The sequence below is a fragment of the Lepisma saccharinum genome, chromosome 13, assembly GCF_977018435.1.
Source record: "Lepisma saccharinum chromosome 13, izLepSacc3.1, whole genome shotgun sequence".
Classification (NCBI taxonomy): Eukaryota; Metazoa; Arthropoda; class Insecta; order Zygentoma; family Lepismatidae; genus Lepisma; species Lepisma saccharinum.
In genome coordinates, this window is record NC_139241.1 from 66,269,919 (window position 1) to 66,295,923 (window position 26,005).

Sequence of the window (26,005 nt, forward strand, 5' to 3'; positions counted from 1 at the left end):
AAGATTACTTTCTGTTGGCTAATACATTATGAACTTACCTGGAATTTGTAATGTAAAAAGGAAAATGTAGCAAGCCAAGTCTTAGTACGTTGATTTTATCAGTCATGACAACGTCATTGTTGCCAAATACACAATTGTTACATAACTTATTGTAGATAAAGATCATTGTCGAATATTGTACATCAACGTTACATATATAATTTTAACTTCATTAATTTGTTAAACTGGTGCACAAATAAAGTCTACAACCAATAAAGAAAAGAACATAATGCATAAACATTCGAGATTTAACAACACATATCAATGATAGATATTAAGTTTAAAAGGAAATTATAAGAAACATTGATGTGTGCTGTTACATGGAAATCACAGTGCTGACTTCTACATATGCAGGATTTTTTTTTCGGAGTGGGCTTTATGAATAAAGGTGGTATAAACTATAAAATAATTTGCAATTAGCATTTTTAAACTTAGGTTTAGACAGAAATTGTAATCGGAGGTCATTTTGAAGATGTTTTGCATTTATCACTTTTTTCCCCCAGATAAATTTTTGATTCTCTGAAAATTTCGAGAGGGGCTGTAGCCCCACAGCTCACCCCCAAATGTACGCCAGTGTCTACATGCAAAAGGAGTAGTCTAATTGGATTGCTTTGTTCTGTCAGAAACTAGTATTTCCCGGTTTTCAGTCCGAGTTTCATCTTTGCCGCTCTAGCAGTTCGTGAGATATCGATGTAATCCTGTATGGGACTTTGTCCACGTGTGTTTGTGATTGTCCCTTCATCTCATCACCTTTAATCTTATCACCATTCATTCTAATCTTTTCCAGAACTGGCAGAAAAGCGAAGTAAAATACAGTAAAACTTCGTTAATCCGGACCCCGCTTAATCCGAACAGGCAAAAGCCCCCCCCCCCCCCCAAAAAAAAGCAGGATGCAAGGTTTTAAATGTGGCTAGAAATCAACAAGAGAACTTCCCAAACAAAAGGCAGTCAACCACTGATGCAATTCTGTTTCCCGCAGACTTTGTACTGTACTGTATAGTGTATTTAGGCCTATGCCCTTTAAATACACCATAGCAAACGTGTTTTGTTGCTATAAACGCAGTTTTAATGCACTTCCTACTGTTCTTTTAGGTTATTTCAGTTAATCCGGACTTTCGTTAAACTGGTCAACTTATCCCCCAATTAGTCCGGATTAACGAGGTTTTACTGTATACTAAAACAATCAATATGTCACGTGATTCAAATTAACCCGTACGTGCAGACAGACAGCTTAAAATAGAGAGATGTCTAGCATAATCGAAGTTTTATCGGTTCGCCAAATTTCATCGTTTTAGCCTAAGTAGTTCCCGAGATATTGATAACCCAAACTCGTCCATACATTTGACTGTTGCGCGTGAACTTACGCTTGAGATGCGTATCGCCTCGCGAGATTGCAGGGAGCTTCGCTTCGAGGCCATTTTGCATGTAATTTTACTTCCATTACGTCACAGCCCGCTCTCCGCTTCGGAGTCATTACGTACAAGCACTCTGGGGCCTCCTCGCAATTAGCACTGTGTGTCCTGGCTCCCGAGCAGCGTGTTGCGTCGCAGGAACACTGCACTTGTTGGCGTCTTAGGAACTCGGTTGCTGCACGGATGGAAGCTCGTTTGGGTACTTTACTTGGCGTTTGGCAACACTGTGGACCTTTGCTCCCAGTGCACCTTCCTGAAACACTTCAGGAGCTACGTAATTTGTTCAGGGTTTATTTGAGAAAGATCCATTGTTGACTAGTTAGAGAGCTCACGTTTCAGTGGATCACAATAGTTATCCGCGCGACCACTGTACTGTTAAGACTTGCTTTGAGGTTATTGTTGATTAAATGAGGTTATTTTATGACGATGAGATGGGTGAAGGGGCAGTCGCAAATACATATGGACAATACAACACGACATCACTGAGGATTATACAGGCCGTGGGTTCAGACGCCATAGTCTCGTTAGTATGCGAAACTGCAGTCCAGGGTGTACTACGTGGAAGTGACGTTGACATTTGGTTGTATTCTGGAAGGTCACCCCTAACAACCTCATTGAAGTTATTGAGAGAGAGAGAGAGAGAGAGAGAGAGAGAGAGAGAGAGAGAGAGAGAGAGAGAGAGAGAGAGAGAACAAAAGGGATGAAAGAATAAGCGGACGATGGAAGAGAACGATAAATTCAAAAGACAGAAATAGGTAAGAGAATAGAGAGAGAAATAAAGAAAAAGATAAGAGAGATTGGAGAGACATAAATAGAAAATAACTAGGAATATTTCTGGAAAGAGGATAAAAGTAAAGTGAGGGAATAAGCGAGAGAAGAGAGATCAGTAAATTAAGTGAAATGACAGCATTTAGGGCGAAAATGAGCGCTAAATACGTAAACGGAAAGAGAAATAAAAATAGAAATAAATTAGATGACGGACATAGGAAAATATACATATTTCTAAGTGAGCAAAAGAAAGAAGACCGAAATGACTGAGAAAGATGAGCGAAAAATAGTATAACAAAGAAGACAGAAGGAAGAAAAACGTTAGAAGGTATAAAAGTGAAAGATGCATAGGAGAAAGATGAAATATATGGGAAGAAAGAAGGATAGAATAAGTCAGAGAAAGCGTAGCTATCACGCAAAAGAAACAAGACAAGTAACTGAGAAAAAACAGAGAGAGAGGTAAGATGGATAATGAGACTACAGAGAATAAAGAAAACACTGCCGAGACACACAGAGAAATGACTTAATGGACAAGAAGAGGATGTATGTGAAAGGTGGTAGAGAGAGAGGAGATGAAAGGCGAGAAGAAGAAGAAACAGGACGGAGAAAACGAAAGAGAGGGAAGACTTAAATACAGACAATGACAAAAAAATTTAAAAATCGAGAGCAGATAATGCAGGGAAAATGCAGGAAGAGAAGGGGTGAAGAGAATAAGACGGAAGGCACGGAAGGGGGGGAAAAGGAACGAAAGAATCGAGGGAGCTGGTGAGAAGAGAATAGCAAGGGAAGGGATAGTAGACAGATATGGAATACAGAGAGTACGTGGAACTTGGGAAACTCCCACACACAGTAGAGAACTGACGCCTGATACTGCACACCCCCTCTTCTTGTTTTGCAACTCTGCAGTGTCATTCGACCCGGGCGGGGAAGCCAACTTGTTACCCCCTCCCCTTCTCTTAAATGCGCACATTAACAACCATTATCACTCTCCCGAGCCATTAGGCCAGATTTTCCACTTCATTCTCTAATGCAATATTCATCGTCCCAGAACGAGATTATAATCATTATATATGGCCACTTGGACCGCTTCTGTCTGTACCTTTTCTCATTTCTTCCATAACCTCTCTCTCATTTATCTTTATTTCCATCATAGTCCACTTATTCGTGCCTTTATTATTCCTCTTAGCATTCTTTCTAGGATGTACCATATTTATCACATTCTCTATATCACAAAGTCACTGCTATATAATGCTGAAATTTTTAGTTCCGCACTAAAGTCACCGGAGAATAATTTAAATATGTGATAAGAATCACTGTTTAAACTAGCCATACAAAGTTTTATGCTAAAGTCAATATTTACAGTCGTCGTAATAATGACTGTTTAGATTAGTCATAAGTTATAATTCCGAGACAAAATCACCGTTTACAGTAGCCGTCCAGAGATACGTGTGGAGAACGAAGTGACGTCACCAGAGAATTTCCTTCAGGAGAACTCAAGGGGGGAAGAAATATTTCACTCTGCTTCCGTGGTCATGGCTGCTAATATTGTCTTCTTTCCTTCCATTTTGTCTGTACGTCTGCCTCTCTACTTATCTACTTCTTTCTCTTTACTTTTATCTAATTCTTTCTCCTCCTTTTCTTTACCTTTTTCTCCGTCTTTTTTCTTTTCTCTTTATCTTTTCTTCCTTTATTTCTCTCCTTTTCTCTTTGTTTCTTTTTCATTTCTATTTTTCTCCGTTTGTTTGTTTTCTCCTTTTCTTTCTTCCTCTTGTTCTCCATTTATATTGTCCTCTTTTCCTCCGTTTCTTTTTGTTCCTCTTCTTCTTTCTTTCTTTCTTTCTTTCTCCTTCATTCTATTTATCTTTCTCTTCTTCTCCATTTACTTTCGTGTCCTATCAGTTTCTTTTTGATTTTCTTCTTTCTCCATTTCAATTTTTTTCTAATTTTCTCCATTCCTTTTTCTTTTTCTCTTTCTCTCCATTTCTTTCTGTCTTTTCTCTTTCTCTCCATTTCTTTTGTATTTCTCTCTTTCTCTTTTTTGTCTGTCTGTTTTTCTGCAATTTGTATTTCCTTCTTCTCTTCTTTTCTATCTCTTTTCTTCCTCTCTTTTTCTATCATTATCTCTTCTCCTTTTACATCTTTTATTTTCATCCCTTCTTTTCGCGTTTTCTCTGTGTCTTTCATTCTTTCTTGATCCTTAAAATTCCTTATCCCAGGCTATTTGGGTGGCCAGGAAGGTAGATTAAGGAATTTTATGATGGGCTAGAGCCCACCCTGGCTCACCCGGTGCCGACCACTCTTAGAGATCAGCATAACAAGCCTGATTCAGTAAGTCCATCTAGGAAGTTTTATACTTCCACATCTTGTCGTTTCCGAGATATGAACAGTTGAAGACCTAACATGGTCGGACGAGACCCGCAGACGAAAGAATAATGAAAACACATCAACGTACCCGTCACCCTTTCACCTGAGCCAGTGATCAGCTGCGAAAATCCTCGCAACGGCAGTTTATTAACATGACACGTAGAAAAAAATGGTGACGTCACGGACAGCTGTTCTGTTTGTATTCCTTCCTTTTTTTGAGGTCACGGTCTCCTCGTTTGCCGCGTGACCTTATTTTGCCAATTCCCCCTTCCCTTTCCCGTCCCTCTCGGTAAAAGGTGGAATGAGTCAGTCGGACGGCAACAATGTTACGCGCTCAGCATTGTTGCGTCATGCGTGCCGAGTTCCCCAAAACAAGATCACGTAGGGGATCGGTTGCTGAGGGAATGTACGGTTCACGTGACACGGTGGGTTGGCAGATTATCCTTACACAACACGAACACACACACACAGCATCACACGTGCAGAGCACCAGGGTGGGAGGGGGTCAGGACAGAGAATGAAGAGGAATAGACAGAACTAAAGATGGAAAAGAGAAAACCAATAAAGAATTGAAAGCAGTGATGAGATCATGTGAATAGAAAGAAAAAATATATCAAGAAAGGATAACAGAGAGGTAGAGAATACAAGAAACAGCAGAAAGAGAGCATATAGACTGAAAAAGTTAGGCAATAAAAGATAAGAGGGGATAAATGAGATAGTGAAAGAGGGGATAAATGAGATCGTGAAAGAGGGGATAAATGAGAGATAGTGAAAGAGAGGATAAATGAGAGATAGTGAAAGAGGGGATAAATGAGAGATAGTGAAAGAGGGGTAAACGAAGGGGATTGTGAAAGAGGGGTAAACGAGGGAAAGGGTAAAAGAGAGGTAAACTTGGGAGACCGGAGAAGAGGGGTACACGAAGAAGACGGTGTAAGAGAGGCAAACAAGGGAAACTGTGAAAGAAGGGTAAACGAGGGAGACTGTGAACAAGGGGTATACGAGGGAGGTGGTGAACTAGGAGTAAACTAGGGAGGTGGTGAAAGAGGAATAGACGAGAGATATACCTAGTCTGGCCATAAATACTGTTACACACTATTTTGTGAATAAATTGAATATGGTTTCAGATTTTTGAATGTTCTTTAGTATGTTTACACACAAATAGCACCAATCAGTTCTCAAAATGAACACTTTTCGCCCTGACAGAGGCTTGAAGTCTACCTTGCCAGGCATCTGTTGCAGCACGGATGGTCTTGATGGGAAACTCCGCCCCTGCTGCTATCAAGGAGCGCTTTTAACTTAGTTATAGGGTGCCCCTTCTTGCAGACAGTTCCCTCTAGCTCTGGGCACAGTTTGTAGTCCAAGGCACTGAAATCATGGCTATCAGATGGCCAATCAAAAGTGGAGATGAAATTGAGTACACTGGTCTCCAGTCACCGTCGCGTCATCCTTGCCTTATGAGTTGGGCAGAATATATCTTGAACATCCAGGATTCATTGTGAAACATTGTTTGGTTCAACAGTGTCACGAGAGGGTCCAGGACACTTTCCACATACACTTTCGCACATCTTTTAGCCCTTTTCTCAAAAAATGAGGCCTGGTGGAACTCTCATAGCTAACCCCTCCCCCCCCCCAAACCATGACTGAGGAGGGCTGGTGGCATCTCTGATTTTTGGGAACTCTCTCACAAACTTCTCGAGACTAGGTACTTTTCTTATTTTTCACCGCTTCTCGGCCATCTTCAGTTAATAGCAACGATGAGGAGTTGTTGATGATGACATGGAATTGATGAAAGGATACTGACAAGGACATTCCACACCGAGGTGTCAAAATACTCAATGCGTTCGACAACCAACGAAGTTGTAAGAGACATAGTGAAAGGAGGGGAAATTGAGAGACGGTGAATGAAGGAGAAAATCATCGGTCGGGAAGATAACACAGAGCGGAAATGAGCAGACACTTGTCTGCTCTGCTTTTTACTCTTCGGAAAATATTCTGCAATCTGAAATAACCAATTCTTTTTTCTAAGTATCCTTCCTTCCTTCCTCATATCACCTTCACTTTGGGTTACGTTAGGAAATAAACCAACCAAATGGCTCTGTTCACTGCTTTTACGCCTCTCTTAGGTCAACCGCAACGGTGGAGTTACGAGTGAAGGATGGAAAGAAAGGAATTAGTACCCCCCCCCCCCAAGATATTACTTTAAAGCACTCAGCATTCGCCTGGAGTGACTTATAGTGAAAGAGCCCACGAGTACACTACATCAGAAATAGACGTTCAAAATTAACATAACTCGTTCAATATTTCACTTTGTGTGTAGATGCTTATGTTTCCAAATGTTCATTGTTTGTTGCCTCACAAAATTTGTTGCCGTTTGATTTTTCGTATCTGTGAAAATATCGCTTCTCAACTTTTCATGATGCAACTAGCATTCCCTTCTCCTCAGGTTTCGACGTAACTGCAGTTCTTCCTACCTTTTCACAGGCAGTACAGTCCGGTCGAGAGCAGAGCGATGTATAAAAAATGCAAATTCGTTGTTAGTGCTGCATTCATCTGTTGGAAAACGTGCTGACAGTTGCAAAGTAGTGCAATTAGAAGCTTGAGAATAAAAGATCCTCGTTTCACTAATGAGCGCTTGCACAATTCGCATATGCAAAAGGTTTACGCGTTAGCTCGGAATATTCTGCAACAGTTGAACGTACGCGAAATTAACGACCAAGTGTTGATTGCTGTTTTTGTGGCATTACGCATGGCGATGAGTCTGTGCATTTGCAGCTTGCAAACAAAGACAACTATAATGCTGAAGCTTTTGTAACCTGTGGTGAACGTTCTCAATAGAGATGAATAATCATGTAAACTGTTTCGTTAAAATGAAAACTTTATCCACTAAAACGATCTTATTTATTTTAGGTCGGTATTGCTGCTGCAACAATTTTTCGTCGTCGTCTAAGAGAACCAATCCCCATTAGCCTAACCTAAGCACAACAGATTATTTACTACCCCAAGAAGCTACCAGCCAATGGCTATGCTTGAAACAGTTGTAGCAGCAATCACTACCTTAATTTTAACGTACAGTTTCGACGTTATTCACAAGATATTAACTTACTAGACCTAGGCAGTACAAACTATTGAGACCTTTCTTGTTGACTTGCTGGAGTTGTTACTTACATATTTTGACGTTGGCGGCGCCACCGAATGTATTCGCTGATTTACACGACCAATGTGAAGTGAATATATCAAAGTTCAGGGGATCTGTTTGTAAATGAAGTTTAATATTTTGAGTGCAATTTACGTTATCCTTATCGCTTAGTTTCCCTGAACTTTCACGATAATGTAATGACTAACGCTGTGGCCTTTTAACCAAATCTGCGTTCGCTTCTTTCCTTTTTTTAGATTAGCTGGGTCAACGAGGACATAGCCTTCCACTAAACCACCATTGGCCACGCCAACGCGTTTAGCTTGCAGATAATGAAAAAGTATGCGCAATAACAAAAATTCCACAAAATTATTTGTCATTTGAGCACGATAAATGACTCGATGCCGTTTTAACTTGAAAACAGCTGCCGAACAATTTATCGTTCCGCAGAACAACGTAAATACCCGATACAAATAAACATGGATGTACAATATTGCACAGTCAGCCCCAACCGACCTCTCAACTGTCACATTGTTATGCGCAACAATATGTATGGACATTTGTTTTGCATAATCAACTAACGATTTTTTGTTCCGACATGGTGGTCAACAAAATGTTTTCGCTTCAGAGCATTCATTTATATTCATGTACCATTTGACAAACACGTGTGTCGTCCTCCTATTTTTCATGCATGGATTATTAAGTTATCACAAATAATATGTTACGGCTGCCTCAATCTTTTTTTCAGAATTTCATTATGATAAATTAATCTTCAACGTTTGTGACTGCTACGTATGTATTGCTCCATTGATGGCAATTGGTTTGACGATGTCCACTTCTGTTCGTCTCTCTCTCTCTGGATAATGAAAGAAATGGGAGAGATGGATAAATAGGGGGAGAGGGATGAATAAATAGTGACGAATATGTGGGGAGAGAGGGGTGAATAAATAAGAATAGGCAAATATCGATAAATACGGGAAAGATGAATCAGTAAGGACAGACGAACAACTAGGCAGAGAAAGGAATTAAAGGACAGAAGACAAACGCCCCGATCTCGGTGGCTTAGTGGTTAGCACAGTGCACTACGACGCCAGGGGTTCCAGGTTCTTTGCTAGTGTCTCTTCATCACTCATCGTCAGTTTTGCCATTAGCCAAAATCAGCAGAAAAGCGAAGTAAAATAAACCAAATGAGTCTGTCAAGACAGAAAAACAACAGTGTGGACACATGAGAGAATGGGGAAACTTCACACAAGAGCGAAATAGAGAATTAAAGATAGAAGAGATTGAGAGAAATTGAGTAAAAATAAAACAAAGATATAATACAAATCTTGACACGCACCTTCTGCCTTTAGGGCTTTATGTTAGTCGGTTACAACCCTTTTATAGGACTTCTCAAGGGCTTCTAAGGGTTAGTAGGACCAAGCCCTTGCGAGGTCTGTGGTGCAGGATTTATTTTTAATTATCACCTATGTAGGTTTGAAATGAAAGATCATTAAGATCTTTTACTCGAAGATTTATTTATACTTCCGATGTAATACAAACACTTTTTCAAGCAGACACGTCACCCGGTATAACTTGTAGGCCTAAACCTATTAGTTATACCGAAGTTTATAACCCTGGTCTTTTGATGATGCAGGAGAACGCCTTATTCAGAGTTGGGTTTGTGGAATATCTGCCAAATGGAGTACAAGTACACCAGCCAATCCGAAGATTGAAGCAAGATATTACCCAACGTCCCCTGAACCATCAGCCTTTCGGCAACCAGCAGAATGTCCCGTAGGCTTACAAAAGTCTAGCTCTTTTATATCATAATTTTCTTTACAATTTACCATGGTTACTACATAGTTGTTTTATATTTCCATAGTTTCAACATTTTTTTCCTGATTTAAGTTAAACAATTCATTACCTATTGTAACATTAACAATAACACATTTTTAAAGAAAAGATTGCAACATAGGTTAATATAATACAGATTGAACAGTTTTGTGCTTGAAAAAGCATGTGTTGACAGGGGCGACACCTGGAGAAAGAAGAGAAATAAGAGAAAAGCAATTAATGGAAGAGAACAACGAAAGGTGAAACCGGTAACGGGAACCCCATCAGAGGACTGCATATCGGTCAGAATCGCTTACTACGCCCGCCTGGCTGGTCGGGCGGGCGAGTAAAACTATAGACCTGAGTTTTGACCCGTCAAGCATCGAAAGCCCACGGGTAACTGGAAGGCCTTGCAAGACGAAGCTCGCTTATCTTCAGCGAACGCTCATTCCGGTTTTGCACCGTCTCCAGATACATGAGTCACGCAGTCACCGTTGCCAACTTTTAGATTCTAAAATGGTCAAGGAGCACTTAAAATGTTCATCACTTTTATCAATTTGAAATTGCAGACATTTATTCCTTGCTAGAAAACATTTGTATCACTCACACCCAGTGGCGGCGATTGGGTTCCAAAACTAAGAGGCCAAGGTGCAAAAGTGGGGGGGGGGGCAAGGACAGTTTAATTTCCCTTGATACATGAGGTTAGCGTGGTGCAAAAGTTTCAAAAAGTCGGGGGGAAGGTCAACTGCATTTTTTCGGCCCCGCCCCTAATTACCGTCACTGCTGACACCTGTAAAAGAGTAAGAACCAAGTTTTGTAAAAAGTGCCATCGTAAATATTTTGGACTTTGTGTTACTAGTGGTTGTTCTACATTATACTTTTGCGGGGGGGGGGGGGGTGCTCCCCAATAGCGCAGTGGTAGTGTCGTCGCCTTGTAATCAAGGGGTACCGGGTTTGATACCCGGTGGAGGCACATGGTGATTCGGATCCCACTTTAAACTATAGGTCCAGTCCCGATTAGCCTTATTGTGCATAAATTGACCAAATAAATGAATCAATCAATCAAACAGATTTTCTCTCTGGTGTAATTTTGCCAATGCTGATATCTACAAATTTCTTGTGTACATTATTCTGTAATTTTATTTAAAGTGATTTCAATAAGTGATTTTTTTAAAAATAGAATTCCCCAATTTAAATTTTGATTTAAATCAAACCACCTTGCTTAACAGAAAGCTGGCTTCTGGGCAGTGAATGACACTTTTACATTAGATCTTGTCCTTTCTCGTTCAAGAGTGAGATTACTGAGTCCGGTAAATTTGGGCTGAATCATACCATTCGACACTACCTTCCAGAAGTTTTTCCTAAGTTTCAATTTTGAGAAAGTTCCTTTTTCGTGGTTGTTACTTGAAGAGTAGGAAAAAAAAACAGAAGGCGGTACAGGATACAGAGAACACTGGAAGCTAGTGTAGAGCTATCAGGAGAAGAAACTTTGCCAAAGCACTTGATTTCAGATTTAAGCACATTCCTGAAACGTAAAACTTTATCAGGATATTCTGAAGATAAATCATCTTCGTGCCCGTTACAGAGGGCAATAGCTGCATCTGTAGGAAGGAAGGAAGAACTACAAATATTATCCATACCCTTCCTCAGTTTAAAACACCAGAAGCATTTAAATGCCCCATACTTTGCTCCGTAGCAGTTTGAGGTGCTTTATCATTAACGTATTAAAATCGTGTAGGCTATGCAAGGTCACGAGACAGAAGAAAAGCCAAGACAAAGCGCTTTCTATTCAAGAAAATAATAATTGGATAAAATTGTCCAAGCAATTTTTGCGTTAATGTTTCACATGAGAAATGAGAATTGTTTTGACTTTTTTGGGACCCCTTAGGCTTAGAGCTCCCGCCCGCCTCTGATTTGACGTATTCATTCAAATTATAATGTTAAACTAGAATATAAAGCCAGATAAAAAAAGTTTTAATTTTATTGCCCAAAAAAAATAGCCTTTTCTATCTTTCTCACTTCCATTTATTACGTTTTTCGTATCAACCTCATAGGACGCGAGGCCCCTATATGCGCGAGGCCCAGGGTGGTCGCCCACTTCGCTCACCCCTTGCTACGCCAATGGTTATACAACCTCAAGGCACCTGCGCCTAGCAGAAATTCAAATATTTCCATGCATAGTGAAATATAATGGTCGTTGGAAACACTGACAGTAGTGCTCGCCGTCTACCTGCAAGAACTACATCGAGTCTCACGGGTCTTCTTAAGACCCGGGTAATAGAAAAACCTGGCAGGCATTGATGCCTGTGCACAACTGTGACGTGAAGCTCGCTTGCGCGATTTCGAACACCTGGGCTTGACGTGCGTGTTGCATATTATTGTAGGCGCGCCTCCTCGCAGACGAGTTTTTTCCGGGTCTTGTGCAGGTCTCTAAACCCCATTTAGAGAAAAACAGAGGAGATTTATATATTATGGAGAGAGTTAGAAACAGTATGAAAGAGAGAGCAGGAAAGTCAACAGAAGGGAGAGAGAAATAGCCAGAAACAGTGGGTGAGTGAGTGATGAAACAATTGAGGATTTGATCTTTCTCTTCTTCTATCTTTCTCTTCTTTCTCTTTCTTGTATCCTTTTCTTTTCATAGTACGAGATAAACAGAAAAAGTTGGAAGTAGAGAGAGTAAGAAGAAAGCAGGAAATAAAATAAGTGAGGTGGAATGGAAACACACAGTCGAAACGAAACAGCAGGTTCTGGCAGTTTAACGAGATTGCGGCGCGTCTCCCGTTGCGAAAGTCCACCGAGGTGTTTCCCAGCTAACTTATCGGCTGCGTGATGGGTGGACTTCTGCCGAGGGCTCACCTTCCATTCTTCTGCACTCTGCGTTGCATAATGGCGGCTGACCTATCGGTGAAAGGGTGAGCAACGCAACCTGACAGAATAACTCATCAGGGCTAGCAAAGGTCGCAGCTTTGTGTTTTTGCAGCCGCGGTTTTTTGATGCGTTCGCGTGTCGCTGATACGCAAGTCGACAATTGAGGATTTGAGCTTTTTCTCTCTTTCTCTTTTTCTTTATTTTTCTCTTTATCTCTTTCGTTTTCTATCTTTCTCTTTTTCTAAGTTTCCCTTTTTCTACCATTCCCTTTTTCTGTCTTTCCCGTTTTCTACCTTTCCCTTTTCTACGTTTCCCTTTTTCTGTCTTTCACTACCATTCCCTTTTTCTACCATTCGATTTTCTATCCTTATGTTGTTCTATCCATCTCTAGTTCTATCCATCTCTTTTTCTATCCTTTTTCTATCCTTCTCTTATCTTTCTCTTTCTACTTTTATCTTTTTCCTAATATTTGATATTTTTCTCTCTTTTATTTTTCTCTTTATCTCTTTCTTTTTCTATGTTCCCCTTTTTCTACGTTTCCCTTTTTCTACATTTCCCTTTTTCTATCCTTATGTTGTTCTATCCATCTCCTTTATCTATCCTTCTCTTTTCTATCCTTCTCTTATCTTTCTCTTTCTACTTTTATCTTTTTCCTAATATTTGATCTTTTTCTCTCTCTCTCTTTTTCTCTTTCTCTCTTTTTTCTCTTTCTCTCTTTTTCTCTCTCTTTATTTATCTCTTTATCTTTCTTTTTCTACGTTTCCCTTTTTCTACCTTTCCCTTTTTCTACCATTCCCTTTTTCTATCCTTATGTTGTTCTATCCATCTCCTTTATCTATCCTTCTTTTTTTCTATCCTTCTTTTCTTTCTCTTTCTACTTTTATCTTTTTCCTACTATTATTTCTTTCTCTTCTAGTTTCTGTCCCCTACTCTTCTGCTTGTCTTACCCCACATGTACTACTTTATATCTGTCACATTTGTCTCTTCTCTCTCTCTCTCCCTCTGTATCTGCTTCTGTATCTCTCTCTCTCTCTCTCTCTCTCTCTCCTTATTCTATTTCCTCTGCTTCTTTAACTCCACCTCTTCTCCACTAGCAGACCTCTGTGGAGGAGTAGTTAGCACAGGACGCTACGAAGCCAGGAGTTCCGGGTTCCAATCCCGGCAAGGGCATTTGTGAGAGTCACTTCATCTATATTATCACTCACTCTTATCTTCGCGATTAAGCGCAATTGTTAGAAAAACGAAGTGAAATAAACAACATCATTCAAAACTTTCAATATATTCCACACGGTGTAAGGGGTGATCTAATCTTCTGATAAGGCATCCAAAAGTAAACCTCATTCTTAGTAGTACACCGTGTTAACTGCTTTTTGTAGGCCAACTTAGCTCTGGCGCCTGGACCCACAGCCAGGATAATCCTCTGTGGGGTCGTGTTGTCCTGTGATTGTCCTTGTCTGTGCTGAGTGCCCCTTTGCAGCCTCGGATTTTAAGAAGCAAAGATGATTTTATCCTCAGAGACAGTATAGGTTTAGTTGTCGGTAGTCTATGACAATATCAGTTGAAGCATTTGTTTTAGGAAGTTTCTTAGACATATTCTTTCATGCTAGGTTCCTGTTAATTCAAAGGGCGTATCCCCAAGCTACGTGACGGGCGCAAATAGCTTTCGTGCTGACGTGTCCATAATTTTAAAATCAATCAATCAATACGTGCCATACAATTCACTGGAAACCATTCATCGTTCTCTTCAGCTAAAGAAACCGACCAGCGTTTCATATTGATCCATTTCGTCCCTCTAAAAGGGGAGAGAGAGAGAGAGGATTGTGCTGACGTTTCAAGGCAAAAAGAAAGATCTAAAATGCAATATTGTCACTCATCCCTCCCCCCTCAGATTCCCCCCATTACAGTTAAGCTACGCCCTAATAATCCTGGTCCATATTCATCTGTCACGCGCTCTCTGCGAGTCCTTTTTGGAACGAAGGACTCGCATCTGAAAGAACTTCGGAGAGAGAGAGATTTTCGCAAAGAGCTGCCTGCATGAGCTCGTGCATATTGAAATGCTAAGGATGAAAACATAGATTTCTCTCTGCATTGTTGCCTGTAGGACTCGGGCTCGGAACCTGGAGGAAATATGATGTAGAAAATAAGGGGGGAGGGGTCTGTAACGTTTCTTCACAAGAAGCTTCTATTGAGACTCAAATGGCACCCATCGCCATTGGACTTTCATAGCCGCTGCTGCAATAGGAGCGGACATTTACGGCTGGGCCATTGAAACAGGTTCCTCCTCTGCTGCACTACGGTAGAGAGTCCTTTCTGGAAAGATTTGCAAGTTTGTCAACTTCAAGCACTGCTACACTCAGTCTCAGGAGCTAGCGAACGAAAACAAGTCCTCTGCGCAAGTAGTGACTCGAAAGGGTCGACAATGAACTCGTGAGAGGGGAGTGAGTGCAGCTACCAGCAGTTGCAGCATTGCTCCTCCCACTCGCTTCTCCCCTTCTATATCGTTATTCGCTGTGCTACTTCACAGATCCTTTCGAAAGGCAGGGTTTGATTCATTAATGTTAAAACTATGTGCAAGTCAGCACGTTGGCTATTCGAACCGTCATGCGATATTAACAAGCTGGACAAGGTTGTCATAGTCCAGCAGACAGGCGACAAAATATGGCCAAACGTGGCTTGAAACATACCGGTATAAAATTTGGTAAACTTCTGTACCTGGCCCACAGGCCTACCGCGGATTTGGTCTCATTCAAAATTGAGATCCATTTTTTAAACATGGTCGCCAAATGTGGTTGTCTTAAGGTTTTGTGTAGAGAAAAGCTCCTCTCCTGTGTTAGGACCACATGTAGAGCCACAGAAAATGCGAGGGAAATGTGACCCCATAAGGTTTATGATCAGTATCATCTTGCATTTACTTTGTGCCCCTATAAAGTGTACAGATAGATGCCAGGATTTCTGAAACAATTGTATCGTCAAACCTAGATTTTAGGCCATAAGAAAACCACTACTTCCTCTCCCTTAAGGTGAGCTGTTTCATTTAGTCTGAAAAATGTGTGTGCTAATCTACTCGTCACAAGAGGAACTAAATCGGTCTAGACACTAGCACTCCGAGGTATTTTCCACGATTCCTTGGAACGAAATAAATATTAACTTGTGAATGAACACTAGTTGATGTGAACTAATGGACGCCAAGATCTACAATCTTATACTAGAAGAATTGTATGTGACAACTGTATTAAGTTGTGCAAGTTTTACGTTCCTCGGTGTAACGCATTTTACCTGTATTGTGTGCTAACAGATGTGTAATCTTTAATAAAAAAAAAGTTCCTCGCTTTGTCGTTGGATATACTATAGGTTCCTCTGGGTTATAGGGGTGTTAAACTCTTTAAAAAGTTTCTCCGTTTGTCATATTACATGCTTTAGGTTATCTCTGTATGAAGCATTATATTTATGGTGTGTGCTAGTAGATGTGTAAACTTATTTTTTTAAACTTTTAAAAAAAGTTCCTCGCTTTGTCGTCTGACATACTTTAGGTTCCTCTGTATGAAGCATTATACCTATAATGTGTGTTACAAGTGTGTAAACTTTTAAAAGAAGTTCCTCGCTCTGTCGTTGGACATGCTTTAGGTTCCTCTGTATGAAGCATTATATTTATGATGTGTGCTAATAGGTGTGTAAACTTCTTCTTTTTTCTTTTTTTTAAGTTCCTCGTTTTGTTGTTCGATATACTTAGGTTCTTCTCTATGAAGCAATATACCTATGATGTGTGTTACAGGTGTGTAAATTTTAAAAAACGTTCCTTGCTTTGAAGTCCAAAAAGTGAGGATCCTCTTAATGCCGGGTAGGAAAACAAGTGTGTGTGTTTGTGCGTAAAGGATGCTTCAAGAATCCTTGATGCGTGTAATTTCCAAGCTGGAGGTTCAAGCTAGGAATTACTTCTGGCTCAGATGTTAACTGTTCATTTCTCCAAACTCCCTACAAGAATCGCGACACATGTTCGTGTTGTCCCTATCTTATTTTTTGTACATTTGATCCTCTTTTATTTTTTCTTTCACATCTGGTGTTATTTTTCCTTCCATGTCCATATTTCGCAGCGGCGGTAGCCACAAACATGTGAAACGGACCGTGTACACAGCGGACCAACGCAGGTGACGCAAGGATTCTCTTAATGTGTGCGCCCCCCTCCACACACACACACACACTTATACGCATACATCCTGGTAAAGAGAGAGAGGGGGGGAAAACCTATAGTTTAGTATCGACCAAAATCCTACACCTTAATGTTGAGTGTCGACCCTGCAACTGTACACTCAGCATCAAAAGTGCTTGTTCAACACCTTCGAAGCAATGCAGTCATGCACGATTCTGCTTTTAATTTAGATTTGTTATCTGCAAGGATGCTGATTCGTTGTGATGTACAGTGTACTTGAATATGCAAAATCAACTTCTTAACTAACTTTTGGTATAACGAAACACGACCACTTATTGCATCAGCGATATAAGTGTTCCATCTGTTCCTACCCACAACACATTCATCATCATACGCCTTTCACATTCAGGTCCATCGTAATATTCCCATTCAATCGTTTTTGTGATTGCAGTTCTCTTACCATTAGGTACTGCAAACTCATGTTTCCTCTCCAAAGTATTCCAGATGGGTGAAACACCTCATAAGCACAATTCACATAAAGAAGTTCTAAAGTAAAGACATACTCAATGTACTGTGTTGTGTGTGCACATATGGAGTGTGGATGTATGGCCCCACACATTCTCGATCTCTGGTGCCGGACCCTGTGGCCGAGTGGTTAGCACATCGCGCTGCGACGCCAGGGGTCCCGGGTTCGAATCCCGCTCGGGCTTGGTTGTTTGTGAATGTCCATTCATCAATTTCACTACTCATCCCCATCTTCGCAAATTAGTCACGAGGCACAAAACGCGAAGTAAAATAAAATAAATCAATCAATCAATCTCTGGTGAAGAGGTAATGTGATCAGCTCATGTTCTATTCTGATCCTATTCTGATCTCAGGCCCGACTGGCTGCTGACTTCATCGCTCAATCTGTCCACCAATGGTCCTCGGCGGTGTGCGCCTCGATGAGTGTAAAAAACTTTAGTTGCGAAGCAAAAGTTGTAGGGGCAACATCGCTCTCCCGTTACGTTGCCACGCGTCCGCCTGCTCTTGTAAGTTGATTTTATTAGCTTGTATGTGTGTTTTGTGTACTAATTTTCCGTGCTTTTGATCCTCCCCCCGTTTTACAGTACGTTTGGCAACATTTTGCGTACCTGACGCTCATTTGTTTCGCCCTGCCATAACTTTTCGGTTCCTTTCGTGTCGAAAATGCCCGATGTCGGTCGAAGAGAATTGAACTGATCTCTGATTCGTTGTTTCCAGCTGGAAATGCAACCAGTATAGCCACTTCTACTCATTCATTAGAAGCTGGGCGGCCCCTAGAGTCCCTTTATGCCGAGAGACTGTAGGGAAAATTTCCTGACACACCGAGAATCGAATCCAGGTATCCCGTGTTTGACAGAAGTCCATCGAGTCTCCTTAGATTGATTGATTTTACTTCGGTTTTTGTGGCACTTTTGGGTAATTTGCCAAGATGGGAATGAGTGGATATACTTAGGTTCCTCTGTATGAAGCATTACACCTATAATGTGTGTTAAAGTGTGTAAAAAATGTTCCTTGCTTTGCAGTTGGATATACTTAGGTTCCTCTGTATGAAGCATTACACCTATAATGTGTGTTACAAGTGTGTAAACTTTAAAAAAATGTTCCTCGCTTTGCCTTTGGATATACTTAGGTTCCTCTGTATGAAGAATTACACCTATAATGTGTGTTACAAATGTATAAACTTTAAAAAAAAATGTTCCTCGCTTTGCCGTTGGATATACTTAGGTTCCTCTGTATGAAGCATTAGACCCATAATGCGTGTTACAAGTGTGTAAACTTTTAAAAAATGTTCCTCGCTTTGCCGTTGGATATACACGTACTTTAGGTTCCTCTGTATGAAGCATTATACCTATGATGTATGAATGGACAAACATTCATGCACAGGCCGGGATTCGAACCCAGGACCCCTGTCGTCTTAGCGCGATGTGCTAACCACTCCGCCACGGGGGCCGGCCGGCGAGTTGCCTTAGAGGTACAAAAGCGATGTAAATATATGAGAATGCAATACAATATTGTACCGGTAATTTGTACATTGTATTGGACAATTTCAAGTACCGAAAAGTTGGCGAAGCACACAGTTGTGGCAAGTTGAAATCTGGCTCAATTTGATCATTGTACACTCCTGCTCAGATAAAGAAAGAAAATCGCTCAACTTTCCAACCTTACAAAATGTGCCAACTTTATGTGAACAGGAGCGTACATAGTTTAGATCTGATGCACATAGGTAATATGCTTCGAACTTACTTGAACTGAATCGAAAGTAATGTTTCCTCTCCTATCTTTTTAGGTTAATTCGCGTCGAGTTCTAATCTGGTATCCCTCAGCTGAAATAACCAACACATGTGAATCTAGGCGGGCAAGTGTAAGGTAAGACGTATTTCCACTTATCCTGGGTTTTTTCAGTGCTTTAATAATGAGGTCTTGTGTGAGTATATAAGCGGTGAATTGCGTCATGTTTAATTCAGAAATTACGAGATAAAATTATGACGCACATTTTAGATTTAGACTAACCCACACACATCACAGGGAATTTCCGTTCCCATTACTCACGCACCGGCAATAAAACGACATCTATGTACTGAAATGTTAGTTTCCCTACATGTATCATGGGTGTTGCCTAACTCTCAGGCGAGAAGTGGATTTTAATAGCAAATTTTCAATGGAAACGCCTTGCAGGGAAGAGTGTGTTTCAGGATCTAGGTGGCCATTTTTTTTGCTGACGACTGTACACAACGTGCAGCTAGTTTCAGTGTTCTTCTACCGCAAGTCCGTGTTTTTGTTTGGTACGTTCCAAAAGGAAGTTATTCCCGGAAATCTCCGGACCAATCGAACGAAAAGAATTCTGTGAGCAAGAGGTCGCGGCCAATGACAAAAGAGAGAGGGAACTGAGTGCATGGAGAGGAAAACGCGGCTGCAGCTACCAGAAGTTTGCAGCAGCGCGCACTACTTTCCTCGGCCCATTCGCTTTCTTCCCTTCTCTAGCATTATGAGCAACCCTACCCCACAGATTCCCGTTTGCGGGATGGAACGAATGGAAATTGCATACACGAGACAGTAGGGACAAAGAGGAACAATAGGGGAGAGATAGAGAACAAGAGATAGTGTTTCCGTTTGACCTATAAATTTGATAGTACAACCAACGGCAAAAGTAACAGTAGACGAATTGTCCATCACCATTTTCATTCTTTCTGTTTTTCGCAATGTAACGATCGTGATTTAAGATAAAAACTTCAATAAGCAGAGGACAGACAACATCTGCTCGCATCAACAGAATTCAATTCCTTAAAACAACACAGGAAGAAGAATTATAAAAAGTGATGGGAGTATATTTGCCTACTGTTATTTTTGCCGACTAACTGGTCTATATTTTAGGAATCTCGTCGAAGTTATGCCTATAGTAAACTAACTTTCAAACGCTCAAAATACAGAAATACACATACAGCCTCAGCTGAACTTTAAACTAGCTAAACCTTCACAAATCATGCAACTTTGAAACTTCAATATAGACCAAACTTTGCACGGGAAGATGTTGTAACGTTTCCTGCATCAAACTTGCTACACCAGTGCCATCTTTTGAGCGAATCTTAAGTGCATACTAAACGCGACTGCATAAATCTCCTCACAGGCCTGTTGTACGGAACTTCTATGGAATAAAGAATGATGCTACACGCTCAACTAACTATGTTCTCTCGAGCGTGGAAGATATGGCCTATCGTCTACGTGTTTCAGCACTCTCTCCTAGTCATTTATTCAAGTGAATTTGTTGACCGTTGTATGCGGCGCGGGTGTTATTTATGACTTTGAATATTTATGAGCTCTGAAGCGAACTCTTATTTTTAGGCGGAGATGGGGCGGTGTAAGGACACAAACTGTACGAAGAGTTTACATTCTTGCAACAAGAAATTACGTTGTGCTTTGCGAACTGGGTGAAAAGGAAGTGTGCAAAATTCTAGTGGTGTGGTTAACATCGGTGGCCGTGTAGGTTGAATGACGATCTCGTCACCGCAAGTTGTGGGTTCGAGTCCTAATCTGAGTGTTTTTCAAGTGTCCCCCCCACACTTGTCACGAAGTGACAAGCAAGGTGTTATTCCAAGGAGCATATTAACCCAATAATAGTGTTGCCCCCTCAAAAAACACTACTTCAATTTGAAATTATCAGATTCCAACGTCGCCATTACATAATAACAATTACTATGACTGAAATCAAATTATACGTGTGAAATATATACGTTCAGGTTGACATTCGTTTTCAAAGGGGGAGGTGTGTGTTGTTTTCATTATAATCACACGTGCTGTATGGTATAACATAGCAGCATTCCTGTTTGTTTGAAAATTGTCTATAGAAATATACAATATACAAGAATAAAGACATAAGTTAATAATATTATAACATTCGAAGTAAACACAGCACATAAATTACAAGCATCGTTGAAACAAACAATCTTTCTCCGCTGGCTTCGATTTTCCACAGAATATTGACGACGATAGGAACTTAACGCATTGTCCGTGACTGGCGCTAGGTGGCGGCATAAATTTGATAACTCTTGTCAAGGAAGCAAAGCAGAAAACCTGGTGTTTGCTATTACCTCTGTGTTCGGGATTACCCCACTTTCCCTTATGTATGTATGTTTATGTGTGTGTGTATGTTCTTTGTGTCCATCAGTCAACACAAAGCATGGAATGCATTGCCTGCGAACATCGCCAGTGTAAACAACCCATTAAATTTCAAAGGTAAAGTAAAAAATCTGATGTTAATGGAACAATGGACACATACTGAAGGTATCAAGTCACTCACTATATGGAATTGTATTATTATTACTATTGTCTTTTGTATTTCATGTTTCACTTTTTTGTATGCAACTAATTCCTATGTATTTTTTCTTTTTTCATTTTTTTTTGTATCTGTGTATTATTTTACATTTAGCTTACTGTTCCACACGCAGTTTATATCATCTTGCATGTATTATCATATTGACAAGGGTTAGGTGGCAGAGCAGTCCTTGGCTGAACCTCGCCCGCTTAATAAAGAAAATGTATTATTATTATTATTATTGGCTTACAATGGGTGACCATAATACCGGGTGTCCGAATTGAAACGTCCTAATTTCAACTGTCTGTAACTCCACATGTGTTTGATGCATCCAAATGAAATATACATTAATAAATATACACACTTCTAAAGTTTCTGTGAGCAAAGTAGTAATTAGTACATTTAGAACATTTGGTACATTTTTAGTACATTTCTACGTGCGCCCAAGAGTCGCACGCAGGATGTCCAGCCGATACTCGATTTCCCACCAGGTTGCCTGTAGCATGTTGGTTGTCCCATGTAATCCTATCACGAAGCGGTACCAGAGTTGTCTCTTTGGTTAAATACACCATGTCCTTGACATGTCCCCACAGAAAAAAGTATAGTGGGGTAATGTGAGGCGCATGCAGAAATGTACCAAATGTTCTAAGTGTACTACTTTGCTCACAGAAACTTTAGGACTATGTATATGCATTAATGCATAATTCATTTGGATGCATCAAATACATGTGGAGTTACAGACATTTGAATTTATGGCGTTTCAATTCGGACACCCTGTATTTTGACACCAAAACGGGACATCCCAAGCTCAATTTACACACCCCTGCCCCATTTCTTGAAACTTGGTTAGACGTAATTTAAAAATTAGTGTTCTTAACGTATTATTATTATATGAAGGGCTCGTGTGTAAAACATGGTGACATTTTGGTAATTTCTTAGTTCCGAAGTAAAATGTACCATCCTTCAATTTTCAGCCATCTCATACAATTTGCATTGGATTCAGTAAAGCCTTGTGAAATTGGTAAACACAACACGAAAACAATTTATCTACAGTATAGCTTCTAATCTTTTTTCTTAATGAACTCAGAAAAGACCAAAATGTCACCATGTTTTACACCAGAGCCCTTCATTTATTAAAGTATGGATCACATAAATGACACATTACAAACAATAAACGAAATATGATCTTCCTATGTCAGAAGGTATTAATTATTATAATCTCTGTATGACTTACATTTTGTTTATGGTCTCTTCTGATCAACCTTTGACGTTAGTCCTATTCTGAAGTTGAGGAAATATTTATCAGAGGAACCAATCTTCCTGAGAACAGCTTTATCCGTCACCAACCATTCATAAAACTCTACATGTCTGACAAACAACGCGACGTTTGTGTCAAGACCAGTGATGTGCCGTAGACTATAAGTTTACGTCTACATGCGTTGTCTACACGTAATCTACGCGTAGATTACATTGGGTTGTAGTTTACATAGACTACGTAGACAATCTAAAGTGCATTAAAATTAATTTTCAAGGGTTTCATGAAATGAAAGTGACATTTTCAACTATATTGGTTCCTAACGAAATGAAAAGAACTCTATTTACAACAAAATTTCTCTTCTCTTCTATTGTCAACTATGGAAGAAGATAAATAGTATGCAAAAAACAACAACAGATGGCAGTCGTGAGGCAAGAGTGGTCTTTTCATCATAAAGCACCAGAATATTTCCTATATTAGGTTTCTTCCTAAGTGAGAAATTGTTCGAATTTGAAAGAAAGAGTATGAAAAGTTTTCCACGCACATCAGCAAGAGATACACAGTATAATTTTCTTTTAATTCCACGGCGCTCTTTGCTAAGTTATCACCTTTCGGCTTGTTGTTTACATAGATTACGTAATCTACGTGTATAACATAGTCTACGTCTAGAATGTAGACTATCATTGTTTACGCGCAGACGCACATCACTGGTCAAGACGCAGGAATTTAAATTCTTGTTGCCTTTATTGAAACTACCTACATATACGATTCTTCGCTATGCTTGTTCACCGCGCTACAAATAATGGAACATACACAACAATACAACCCGCGTCCCGCGAGGTGAGCTAACTTCAACAATAAACTGTTGTCTGCTCGAATGTTCTCAACAACAATAGAATGTTTGGTTGCTATGAAGTGCTTGAAACGCTGTTTTGCCAGTGTTCCTATGATGCTAGTTCAAAAATTTCCATCAACATTTTTTTTAGGCATGTAATGTCTCAAATTTAGACTTGGTTTTCAAGCTAACTCCTAGACTTTTATAGGTAAATTTCTAATATCCGCAAGACGGCTGAAATTTGCTAGTTCCTTTAATTTGAATATTCGTACTTACGTATTCTGCATTGAGAAACATTGTTGAAGGTGGCATTTCGCTTATTTTACGGAAATAAGCTCTATTTGCGACATGTCGAGTAATTTTTTTTCGTTTCTTTTTGCCTTCGGTAACACGCAAAATGGCGGTCACAGTTTCAATACCGTACTCGGCATGCAGTGTTTTCACCCCACTGCACCCAAAAATACCTACGTAGCCCCACAAACCATTGACGCATAGCCCCACGAACCATTTCCGGTAAGGTTAGGTTGGGTCACGTTTAGGTTAGAATAGTTAAAAATTGGTTTAGAAAAAAATGCGTACCCCGACACACCATTCTCGCATAGCCCCACGAACCATTGACACATAGCCCCACAAACCATTTTCGGAAACATACCTTCTTCAGTTACAAAAACACGTGTTTGGAAACACTGACCGGCATTGACCTTGATTACGTCAACACGTCCAGCATTCGATTTCCAGTGACTTCTTACTTTAGTGTATAGTAAATCTAGTCCCGAGTCATGTGAATGTGATAAACTTTTAATTTATTATTTCACTATCAAGCATTAAGTAAACCTTAATTTCCTTTATCAGGGTTGCCACTCTAGGACAATGATAAAATTCACGCATCATTCCCGGTTTTTAAGGCGAACTTTCTAAAAGTTCAAGCACACTAGCAGAAATTTGCTCTGCTTCAACCTTACGTATCACCGCCACTCACCACACATACACACACAGATATATTATAACTTGACAAGTTTAAAAACAAGACGCTGCAAATAGCTGTTGCGCATCTCACACCACATTTCCCCCCTCCATTCTTCGCAGCGACGTTGGTTCGCAGTGTTGCAACCTGGAGGGAGCGGAATGGTCTGAGGATTTTCAACGAAATTTGTATTCGCTTTTTCCTGGGCTGTTTTCTACCTGTCGGAATACAGAAATTCAGCTCACCTTTCGCCAACGATTCTTTTCCTTCTTTTAATATTTGACCTCCCCGATGGCGCAGTGGTAGCGTCGTCGCCTTGTAATCAAGGGATCCCGGGTTCGATTTCCGGTGGAGGCACATAGTGGTTCGGGTCCCACTTTAAACTGTAGGTCCAGTCCCGATTAGCCTTACTGTGCATAAAGTGGACTAAAACACCAACTCAACAACAATCCAATTCTTCTAAAACTTGAGAAATCATCCATTTAGATACTCCCGTGGCGGCGCTTGTGGACTCGACAACATTATACTTAAGTTTATGTAACTCCTTCTGATTTCGCAAATATGTTGCAACATTGTAAACAATTTCTCTGGCCTGTTCCCTAAGGGGTTTTCCAGAGCAGATTGTGGATTTCGTTGGACCCGGCATGATTTGATTCTTGCATTTCAAAAATATGCAGCCAAGAGTAAAGAGCAAGAACATTTTATGACAGTCAGTTTTTGTCACCTACTTTTTATATCCTAGGTTTTCGTTATTTTATATTTTTCTGTAACTTCGTATCCGCTTGAAGCTTCGGTAGAAAAACACCACGTGTCTGAACCTTTTGTGTTTCTCTGCTTTTGTTGACTTTTCCCCCTTTCGGTCGTAGGAGCTCGGGACCAACGATGTGCTGTGATAAATCTTTCACTGTTTTTGAGCGACTTTTGTGCATTTGGCGACAGGAAAGTCAACGTGGGAGGCCAATTACTGGAAGGAACATGTTACGTACCGGATGAGGGTAGAACTATTCTTTTCACCCCATTCTAACGCAACACGTGTGCCCCAAGAAGCTGGACCAGGCAAAAAATGGACGCTTGACCACCAACGTCGTAACTTCAGATTCCCGCGCCTAAAAGTCAGTCCGTTGTATTCGAAGTTTCAAGCTGTCTTTATATAGTGGCAGAACGAACAAACAAGTACAGTCTAGCGCCAGTTTTCGAACCGACAACACCTCTGCGACAGTCGGAGTAAAGATTCGGGACTTTGTCTTTTTCTACCGCGCCGTGTATTTTATCCTGCGTGAGTGAGTGACAGTGACTAGTTGTACGAATACGCAGTGTTAATTGGTGACCTGTTCACTGGATTCGCGTTATTCGTTTTGTGACGAGGAACACTAATACCACTATGGCGGGCTAATCACGAGAGAAGGAGGGCCTGGGGTCTTCCTAGCCTGCATGAAGCCGACAACGCAGCAGATCATCGCTCAGCGTCGCGACGCCACACCACTAAAACGCCGTCACAAACACCACATCGCCACGAATAACGCCCACAGCCCGATTAGAAGCCATGAAATGATACCGCCGAAAGCCGAAGC

The 26,005-nt window shown here is 40.5% G+C and overlaps 1 protein-coding gene across 2 annotated transcripts in view; it reads left to right on the forward strand.

The window, feature by feature from the left end:
* The window catches only part of LOC145997389 (Ig-like and fibronectin type-III domain-containing protein 2), a 430,200-nt gene that overhangs the window by 156,115 nt on the left and 248,080 nt on the right, over window positions 1-26,005 (forward strand). For both annotated transcript variants that reach the window (XM_083134380.1, XM_083134381.1), the window contains exon 2: window positions 18,858-18,937. The gene's annotated coding sequence lies outside the window, so the exon portion shown is untranslated. The remainder of the gene's footprint in view (window positions 1-18,857; window positions 18,938-26,005) is intronic.